Consider the following 8,794-nt stretch of genomic DNA (forward strand, 5'->3'; position numbering starts at 1 on the left):
CACTGGAAAATATTTATAATGATTTTATCAGACATTAATAACAGACTTAGAAGGTGATATTTTGCTCTTAAGCTGCAATAAGACTCACTAAGAGATAGAATTAAGAGACAGTAGCTGAAGCTAGGGGAAAATAAAAGCCAAAACTATGAAATTCTTCTTCTGTTAAAAACAGCACGTAAGTGCAGCATTTCAGAAAGAAGCTAGAACAAGACATCCAGAAAAATCTTCAGGCCATAAAGCATTGCCTTCAAATCTCTCAGTTCAATTGGTAAATGCATTCTTAAGTGAGGAAGACATTTCCTGGCTTTTCAATTAATGGCTTCTGAAAGGGTTGTTGTATGCATTTTTCCAGACTCTTTTCCCCATACTACCAACTACACCAACAAATGTTGCTAAATGCCCTGCAGAAAAATAGTACTGTTGTTGTTGCTGTTTTTCCTTCTTTCCGCTATTGCTGTTTTTTCCTCTTACACTCCAAAGCTGGAAATAGAAGGCCCTATAGCCCCATTGCATTGATGAAACTATTTTCTAGTTCTACTTTTTTTTTTTGTGAATTTTAAATTCTATCTTTCATAATTTCTCTTGCACAGAAATGTTACTAGAAGATTGCTGCTTTGAGGGGAATGCCAGCAGTATCACTCTCTTCCTGTGGGTTATCCTACATATCAATATCCCCACAGCTCGACACATGACCAGGCAATTGAATGTGAATGTTTTCATAAAGAACCCTAATATTATTTCTGTGAGAACACTTCAGGAAATGGCTATAATGACTGAGGTTTATGTTCTCAAACTCTGTTTTGCCATCAGGAGTAGCTGGCTTCATCCAAATAAACTTGGACAGATGATTCAGAGCAACAGATGTTTTTCAAACAGTCTTATGTTTAAATTTTTAAAAAATAAAAATAAAAAATGTTGATTAGTAACGCATCAGGTAGATGATCTGATACGTTTTCATTTTAATTAAATACACAGCTTATCAATAACTGGTCATTTCAGGTCTCAGCTAATTGTTTTATTTACTATATACACACATGCTGTGCTATATCCACTGTATCAGAATCCCTCATAAAACAAGCCAGTAATTAACAAATACTCCCCTGTCCATAATTAAATATCTTCATAGGAAACACCAATGTGGAGATAACAGAGGCAAATAACAGATTTCACGTCCCTCAAGTCTAAGGGAAGCATGCAGCTAGAAATTTCATATACCAAATGGCTGGAACAAGGCCAGACTTTTTAATGGCCAAAGATAGGTAGATGTATAAAGACACTTGTGCCAGACGCTGCAAATGCCTGGGACATCACAGATCTTGCCATCTGTTTAAATGGATGGGCCACAGATGTTCAAGCCTCCATGTGAGTTCACTCCAGAAGCTGTATAAAGTATTCAGATTCCAAAAAGTGGAATATTAAAAAGCAAGCCTTCAATTTAATTTTAAGACCAGTTACACATCTAATTTGGATTTTATAGTGTTTCTCTGTGTAATGAAGATTTATACACATAAGGACCTAACAGTAATTTTATGTCTGTGTATGCATCACAGGCTGTTGTGGTTTGGCCCTGGCTCAGCACCACCCAGCCACTTGCTCACCCTCCCCAGGTGGGATGGGGGAGAGAATCAGAAAAGTAAAAATGCAAGAATTCACGGGTTGAGATAAAGACAGCTTGTGAGGTAAAGCAAAATCCATGTGTGCAAGCAAAGCAAAACAAGGAATCCATTCACTACTTCGCACCAGCAGGCAGGTGTTCAGCCACTCCCAGGAAAGCAGGGCTCATCACATGTGATGGTTTCTTGGGAAGACAAATGCCATCACCCCTCCTTCTTTTTTAACCACAGTTCTTATTGCTGATCACAGCACCACGCTGTGTGGGACATCCCTTTGGCCAGCCTGGGCCAGCTGTCCTGGCTGTGTCCCCTCCCAGCTCCTGGGGCACCCCCAGCCTCACTGGCAGGGCAGCATGAGGAGCTGAAATATCCTAGGCTCTGTGCAAGCACGGTTCTGCAACTATTAAATACTTCAAGGTGTTATCACCAATATTTTCATCAAATGTCCAAAACACAGCATCAGACAGGCCTCTAGGAAGAAAATTAACTCTATCTCAGCCAAAACCATGACAGACTAAAGGAAAAAAAACACTTTCTCATACACATATATCTTATCTTCCATATTGCTATACTCATGAGGCAGGAAAGAAGAGGCAGAAGGATAGAAGTTAACACAGACTTGTTATCTGTAAATTAATGAATCTACAACCCTTCACATCAATACCCAGATCTCAAAGAGCTTGGGAAGGATCAGACCCCTAGATAATGAAATAAAGAATAGAAAAGATTACATTTCAACTTCTTAACTATTAAAGATTAATTTAAAAATACTAACACATTTTGGTATGGATTGAATGAAATCTTACATTTAAAATTTAAAAACATTAAACAAATTCAGCATCAAAATTCAATTTTAAGCCGTGCATGTATCCTTTTGTATGTGTACAACACCACGCTAACTCTGTTTTGTGTGTGTCATTATAAATAACACGTGCAAAATAAAACATTTATGCTGTAGAAATAACTATGCTAAGGAGCTTAATGTTAAGTAAGGGCCTACATTTTCAAAATTGTAAGACAATATGCAACTAGGGGAAATACAACTCACTGAAAACTTCTTGGGTCATATATCAAAATTCAGCTATTTGAGCAAGATCAATTGTATTCCTCTCTCCTATTGAGTAAGTTATCTACATACAGTGGCCAATTGCAATTATTTTCCCTTTTTTATTATTTTTATTTTCTTTTATTTATTTATTTTTTAACAATGACCATAACATTTAAGATATAAGATAGTTGTTTGGGATAAACACAGACAAGTGTAGATTTGATTAATCTGGTTTTGTTGCATTCACATCCCTTACATTCTCTAAACTCTGTTTTTCTGATGAAACTGAGTACTAAATATTTTTCAGGCTGTGCCGGCTCAGTTCAGCAAACAGTTCAGCAGCCCTGCAGGTCCATCTAGATCCTTTTCTGTTGCAGGCCATAAAGCCACCTTTCTTTTTGTCCTCCACTTCAGCTTCTAACTTGCCCTCTGGCAACTTCCAAACACACATCAACCCTTCATACATCAATCCACAGCTGGTTGTATACACAACAAATTCTATACAGATAATGCATAAAGCCATTTCTCTTCTTTCATCATCTTTCCAAATCTATTGCTGAGGTGGAATCATTTCATTTTTGAGTTTGGCAGCCTCCATACATTATGCTTGCAGTCCTTAGAGTGGCTCTGATAATGAAAATTCAAGAAAAGTTTTGGTTTGTATTGGTTTGACAGAACTGGAGAGATAAATGAGAACATGATGCATCAAGAAAGTTAACAGAATATGTGTGTCCTATAATTTAGATCCTAGGCTATAGCACACCTGATCTTTGATAGCTATCCGAGCCATTCTGGCAGGTAAAGCTCCTCAGCAGGTTATTTAATGCAGAAGACACTCATTTCTAATATGGTGAACAACAAGATCCAGTGAACCCCTGAAGGAACAGCAAGTTCTCTGCACAGCAGCCAGGAGCACTGGTACTTGGGGAGAATATTTGTGTTGCTGCCTGAAAACTGAAATATATCTGTATTCTCCTTTGTGCAGCAATACTTTCATTCAGGAAAAGCAAGCTGGGACACAAGAACAGATTATTACTCTTTCAGGTACACAAAAAGAAGCTAAAGGAACCCTAACCTTGACCCTGAGACTGTAAATACATGCAGAGAACCTGTACCCCTGTTGCTTAAGGCATTTTCCTCATACATAAAAACCGTAAATGCTCACCTGTTATGAACATCCAGTCATGCAACTTTGAATTGTATTTTGGTACATGCACTGCATGACTGTTTACAGAAAGTGACTGTAATGATAAAATTATACAAGGTTGCCAAGAGCTGCCTCATTAATAATACTCCTGAAGATTTTCTTATTCCCCTCTGGGCTAAATTGCATCACATGCTTCATTTAAGAGTATATAATTTATTTATTTATTTATTTTTGAGATGCTTTGGAGATCTTCATTTGAACAGCTAATTTTATCTTTAACTTTCCCACTTCTTCCCTTCTGTTTCCTTCTATCAAACTCTTTTTTTTCCTAGTAGATTTTCTTCTCCTCTCCTCTCTTCACATGCTCAACAGCTTTGAATATGACAAGAGATCTCTCAACAGACACATACCACAAATACATTTTTATGCTGTCTAAAGCGGATATAATATATTATTGTAATGATGCTATTACATTTTTTTTCTTTTCCAATATTGTTGTAAATCTAAATGATCAGCCAGGAAGGAAGCAATACTTGTCCCATTTAAAAAGAAAAAAAAAAATGTTCCTGTTAATTTTCAGCTATTTTTTCTTTCAAGCTCTAGAATAATCTTTATATTATGCAGAGGTAATTCAGAAATGTATACTGGCCACCACAAGCAAATGAGAAGTGCAGTACACTTTGGACAACATTTTTTTTCCTGTGAACTTTGTGTGTTTTGCACAAAAGGTTAGCACATTAAACCACAACAACCCAACCATGTCAATATGTTTCTTCTGTGAAACCAAAGTATTTTAAATCTCTAAAACTGAGGAACACCGGAGTATTTCCAGCACAAGCAGTGCCAGACTTTAAGTTCCTTAATGTCGTAATTCAAGCGATACTAGGTAGCCACAGTGGCATAAGGCCCTGTCAGATCCTCTACTTAAGCAAACCTCTGCTTAATTCCCAAAGCTGCCATGAATTATTAGCAGAAGCAAGGGCTTGCACTAACTGCCCTACTAAGCAATGTTCATGCCTTCCTGTGATTTTGTAGGATCACTTCTGTCAGTTGTTTACATGAAGGGCAGTGGCTAAGTTGGGCACATTGTTTTTGGAAGACAAAAGGAAGGTTTTTGTTTTGTTTTGTTTTGGATTGGTTTGATTTTAATTTGGGGGTGGGGGTTTCTTCCCACAGCTGACATCTGGCACAGAGGCACAACTGGAAGAAATGCTTCTACTGGCTGCAAATGGCTTAGAATTAACTGCCCATCAGGAGGCTTTGACACAGAAGCAGAGCAGGACTCTAGTGCAGGACTGAGCAGATAGTTCTGAAAATTCATAACCAAAATGTTTAGCAGAGTATTTTCCAAAGCATATCAGAGTTTTCACATAAATTATGCTGCTGCAGTGGGCACCTGAGCTTTACACTGATAGTTCACTAGCAAAGTGTGAGACCTTCAAGTTTTAAAGGGGATTTTAGTTCTTTTTATAAGCTCATCCAAATTATGTATAAAAGCGTTTATTCGTATCAATCTTACATTTAAGCAGACAAACATGCATGAATTTTGTCCACTTAGGTCAAATACCAATGCATACAACACAACCAGTAGGACTCAAGGTAGGGGCTATATACAAGCTATAACTTGGGCCACCTTTCCTTTAATTTACACAGAAAAGCCTCTGGCTAGTTCTAAACATGAATGCAAATCTGAGATTCTACTAAAAAAAAAATTGTGGAAAACTTAGAAAATTTCTGAAAAATCCATCTGTCCAGATTTCCTAAAGTGGATGCAAAATATTGGAATATTTAATGTAATAGGGTACAAAACGTTTCATTTGAGAAGTGTCTGTTTAGTCCAGGAGGCACTGAACTCTGAATTAAGGAAACCTCTTTGTAGGAAGTAGTACAGTGTTCGGTCCTAGTCCAGAGAAAGCCCTAATTACCCTTCTCACAACATACCTTTGCTGCTTCTAGGATCAAGCAGATGTTCTGTCGCGGACCCCCCAGTGCCCCGCTTCTTTGCTACAGGTATGTCTAATACAACATCATATCGCAGATATATCCCAGGATTTCATTCCTTCTTGAGTTGCTGACCTGCTGTGACTTGCCCAAGGTTATGTTTAAACTGTGTGTACTTCCATCCTGTGCCTACCATCCTGTTTGGTTTATAATCTCACAGGGGCAGGGACAACCTTTTAATACTTGTTTGAACAGCATCCAGCACAATAGGGCTTTGATCCAGGCTCTAGGCACTGCTTGCAGTACATTAGATTCCAAATCTCACCTATAGAATTCTGTATCAGTAAAGGTCCAGTTCCTGGAAACATGGTATTAACAGTATTGAAACAGTCCATGTACTCAGCTACAGTAGAAGACTGATTTTCCACGTTACTCCTCTTGAGATCACAGCATACATGTTGCTTTAAGAAACTCACTCTAAAACTTGCATTTTTTTATCCATAAGTTCATGTCTCTCACTTTTTTGAGCTCAAATAAAGTAGCAATACTCAGAGTTAAATAAGCAGACTAGATTTTAAAAAAATAAATAAAACTTTAATGGCAGAGATAACATTCATTCAAATGAGAAGTGACAAGTCACGTGGCTGTTCAGACCACAGCACCACATTCTCCAAGTTAAATGCCTCACCAAGTTGTTTCCCTCTGTTTTGCATATGTCACAGAGAAACTATGCTGGTGCAGCTTTTTCCTTCTGAGAGAACTACTTCAGATTTCTTATTTTAGAAATATACATAGAAAGTGGTAATTCATGCTACAATTCATTGGCTCACTAAATGAATACCGTCTCGGCCAAATGAATTTCACTGTGGTTTAGGTTTTATATTACATATATAAATAGCGTATATATTTACTATACCTGACCACTACAGCAGAGCTGGCAGAAGTTATCTCAGATATTACCTGCATGAACAAAACACGTTTTTGTTCAACTTCATAAAGCAACTTAGAGGAACTAAACAGTTTGTTTTGCTGATCCACTTCTAACAAAAGTACTTTCAACAGTATCACAGCAGAATTAACTTTCATTTTGTGATCGTCTGCTTGATTCTATGCATTACAATGCAAGAGGTACAAACAGCAATACTGCATTCACCCCGGGACACAATATGTGTAACTGACCCTTTGAAGTAACACACACAATCACACAATCTTTACAAAAAAGAAGTTCAATAAGCATAAAGACACTAATAAATTGTTTTACTTCAATGTTAAACATAAATTAAACAGTTAATTCTTTTCTAACTGTTTTGAAAGTCGAAAATGTAGCCAAACACTACATGAAATTAGAAATTTACAATAAGGATAAATGAAATTTCAAAACTGCATTCTTATTTTTCATGTTCAAAAGATAATGTCTTTGTTGATGAAATGCATTTACAGAAGTTTTGCAAATGCATTTTATACCCCTGGAAGCTATAATATTCAGTGCAAAGAGCAAGTCACCTGTCTGAAGAACTTTTACTATTTTAAAATTTTTTACTCACACAAATCCATCTGAAAAGCTACAGCTTCAAGAAGGAAAGCTGTTAAGAAACAGTGTAGGCTTATATCCTGCTTGCAGAAAGTATGCACTTCTTAGTATAACCCAAGCTATTTACCCACAAACGCTAGCTTTATTACACCACACAATGAAATGATGTTTCCAGTGGAAAAACAAGCAATGTGGAAAGTCCTTTGCATGAACTAATGCATTTATAGCAACGAATATGACCTTGTAGCATTTGCCAGAGAGGTGTAGTGCACTAGCTTGGTAGCTTTCTGATTTCTGATTTCAATCTGCTGCTCCATTGTTTTAAACCCCAGTCGCACAGAGGTAACACCCGTCTATCTCAGGAAACCAACAAGGGAGTCACTGTGATAACTCCATCTGATTAAACTGCAGATCTTGAACAGCATTTCCCACTGGTTTCTAATTCACTGTGAGTAGTTTTTTGTTTTCAAAATGTGTGAACTCTAACATGCTGGCATTTAGCTGGCTACAGAAACAACCCCTACAGATTAGGAAAAGCACTATAGCACCATGTGAAAAAGGGGTTAATTAAGCTATACAGTTGTTTAATATACTGGCTGTTAACACAGCTTTTTTTTACCAGTATGTCTGTTCTTATTTAGAGAATTTTTTCTTTTTTGGGGGGAGAGAAGGGGGTATTTATATAGTATGCTGAGAATATTGTGCATTCCTTCAATAGTTCGACTACAATTGCTCCTGTACAACGTACAAACAGTATAGAAGCATGACAGCAGCAGAAGACACACAATATGCATTGATTAGGTAAAGCAACATCATTATATTTGCCTACAGGAGCACAAAAACATGAAGATCAAACGCAGCTGGTTTCAGAAATGAATGAACCCCAACACAGCATCATGAAGCTGCATTAGCCCTGGCAGGAGAAGAGCTACAAAGTTAACTGTACCTGAGCTGATACAGCACAGAGTCTCAAAGGTTAGCTACTAATGAACTACTTCCCAAACACAAGCATTCTTGTTTACAGCACTTAATTAACAAAGTTGAGAAAGTCAAAATTACTCACAGAGTCCTGAAGATGCAATAGCAAGCTATCTAAGACAGGAAATTCCAGGGCAATATTATAAAACAAGTAGAAATAAACATGCATAAAGTCAGGAACTGACAGGCCTCTGGATTACTGCAACTGTAGGAATCATGCTCATGCATGCTGGGCTATAATTTATGAAACGGAGCCCAGGAAACAACCAATCAGTTAGCTCCTCCTAACAAGTCCAACTGGCTACAAAAAGCTGGAAGTGCGGCACAGAACAATGAAGAGGAGCTATCCCACGTATTAATCTGCTTATCTGGGATTGCTTTATGTGTAGAGAGAGGGGAGCATGAAACAAGGGGGGGGGGGGGAAGAGAAAAATCACAGTTTTGCTGTGGAAAAAACAGGATAAATTTCAATCAATGGGAAAATCTTCCATTAAATTCAGATGTCTAGTATTATATTCAGACACGTGTGATATCGG

The 8,794-nt window shown here is 37.5% G+C and overlaps 1 protein-coding gene across 3 annotated transcripts in view; it reads right to left on the bottom strand.

Moving 5' to 3' along the window:
• Nucleotides 1–6,709, bottom strand: part of PDE4D (phosphodiesterase 4D) — a gene marked incomplete at its 5' end in the record, with an annotated part of 636,111 nt that extends 629,402 nt beyond the window's left edge. For 2 of the 3 annotated variants that reach the window (XR_014319342.1, XM_082783125.1), the window contains one exon: nt 6,666–6,709. The remainder of the gene's footprint in view (nt 1–6,665) is intronic. The other variant, XR_014319341.1, reaches the window with a different exon arrangement.
• Nucleotides 6,710–8,794: the final 2,085 nt, after the last annotated feature.

This window comes from Aythya marila (assembly GCF_965140915.1).
Source record: "Aythya marila genome assembly, chromosome: Z".
Lineage (NCBI taxonomy): Eukaryota > Metazoa > Chordata > Aves > Anseriformes > Anatidae > Aythya > Aythya marila.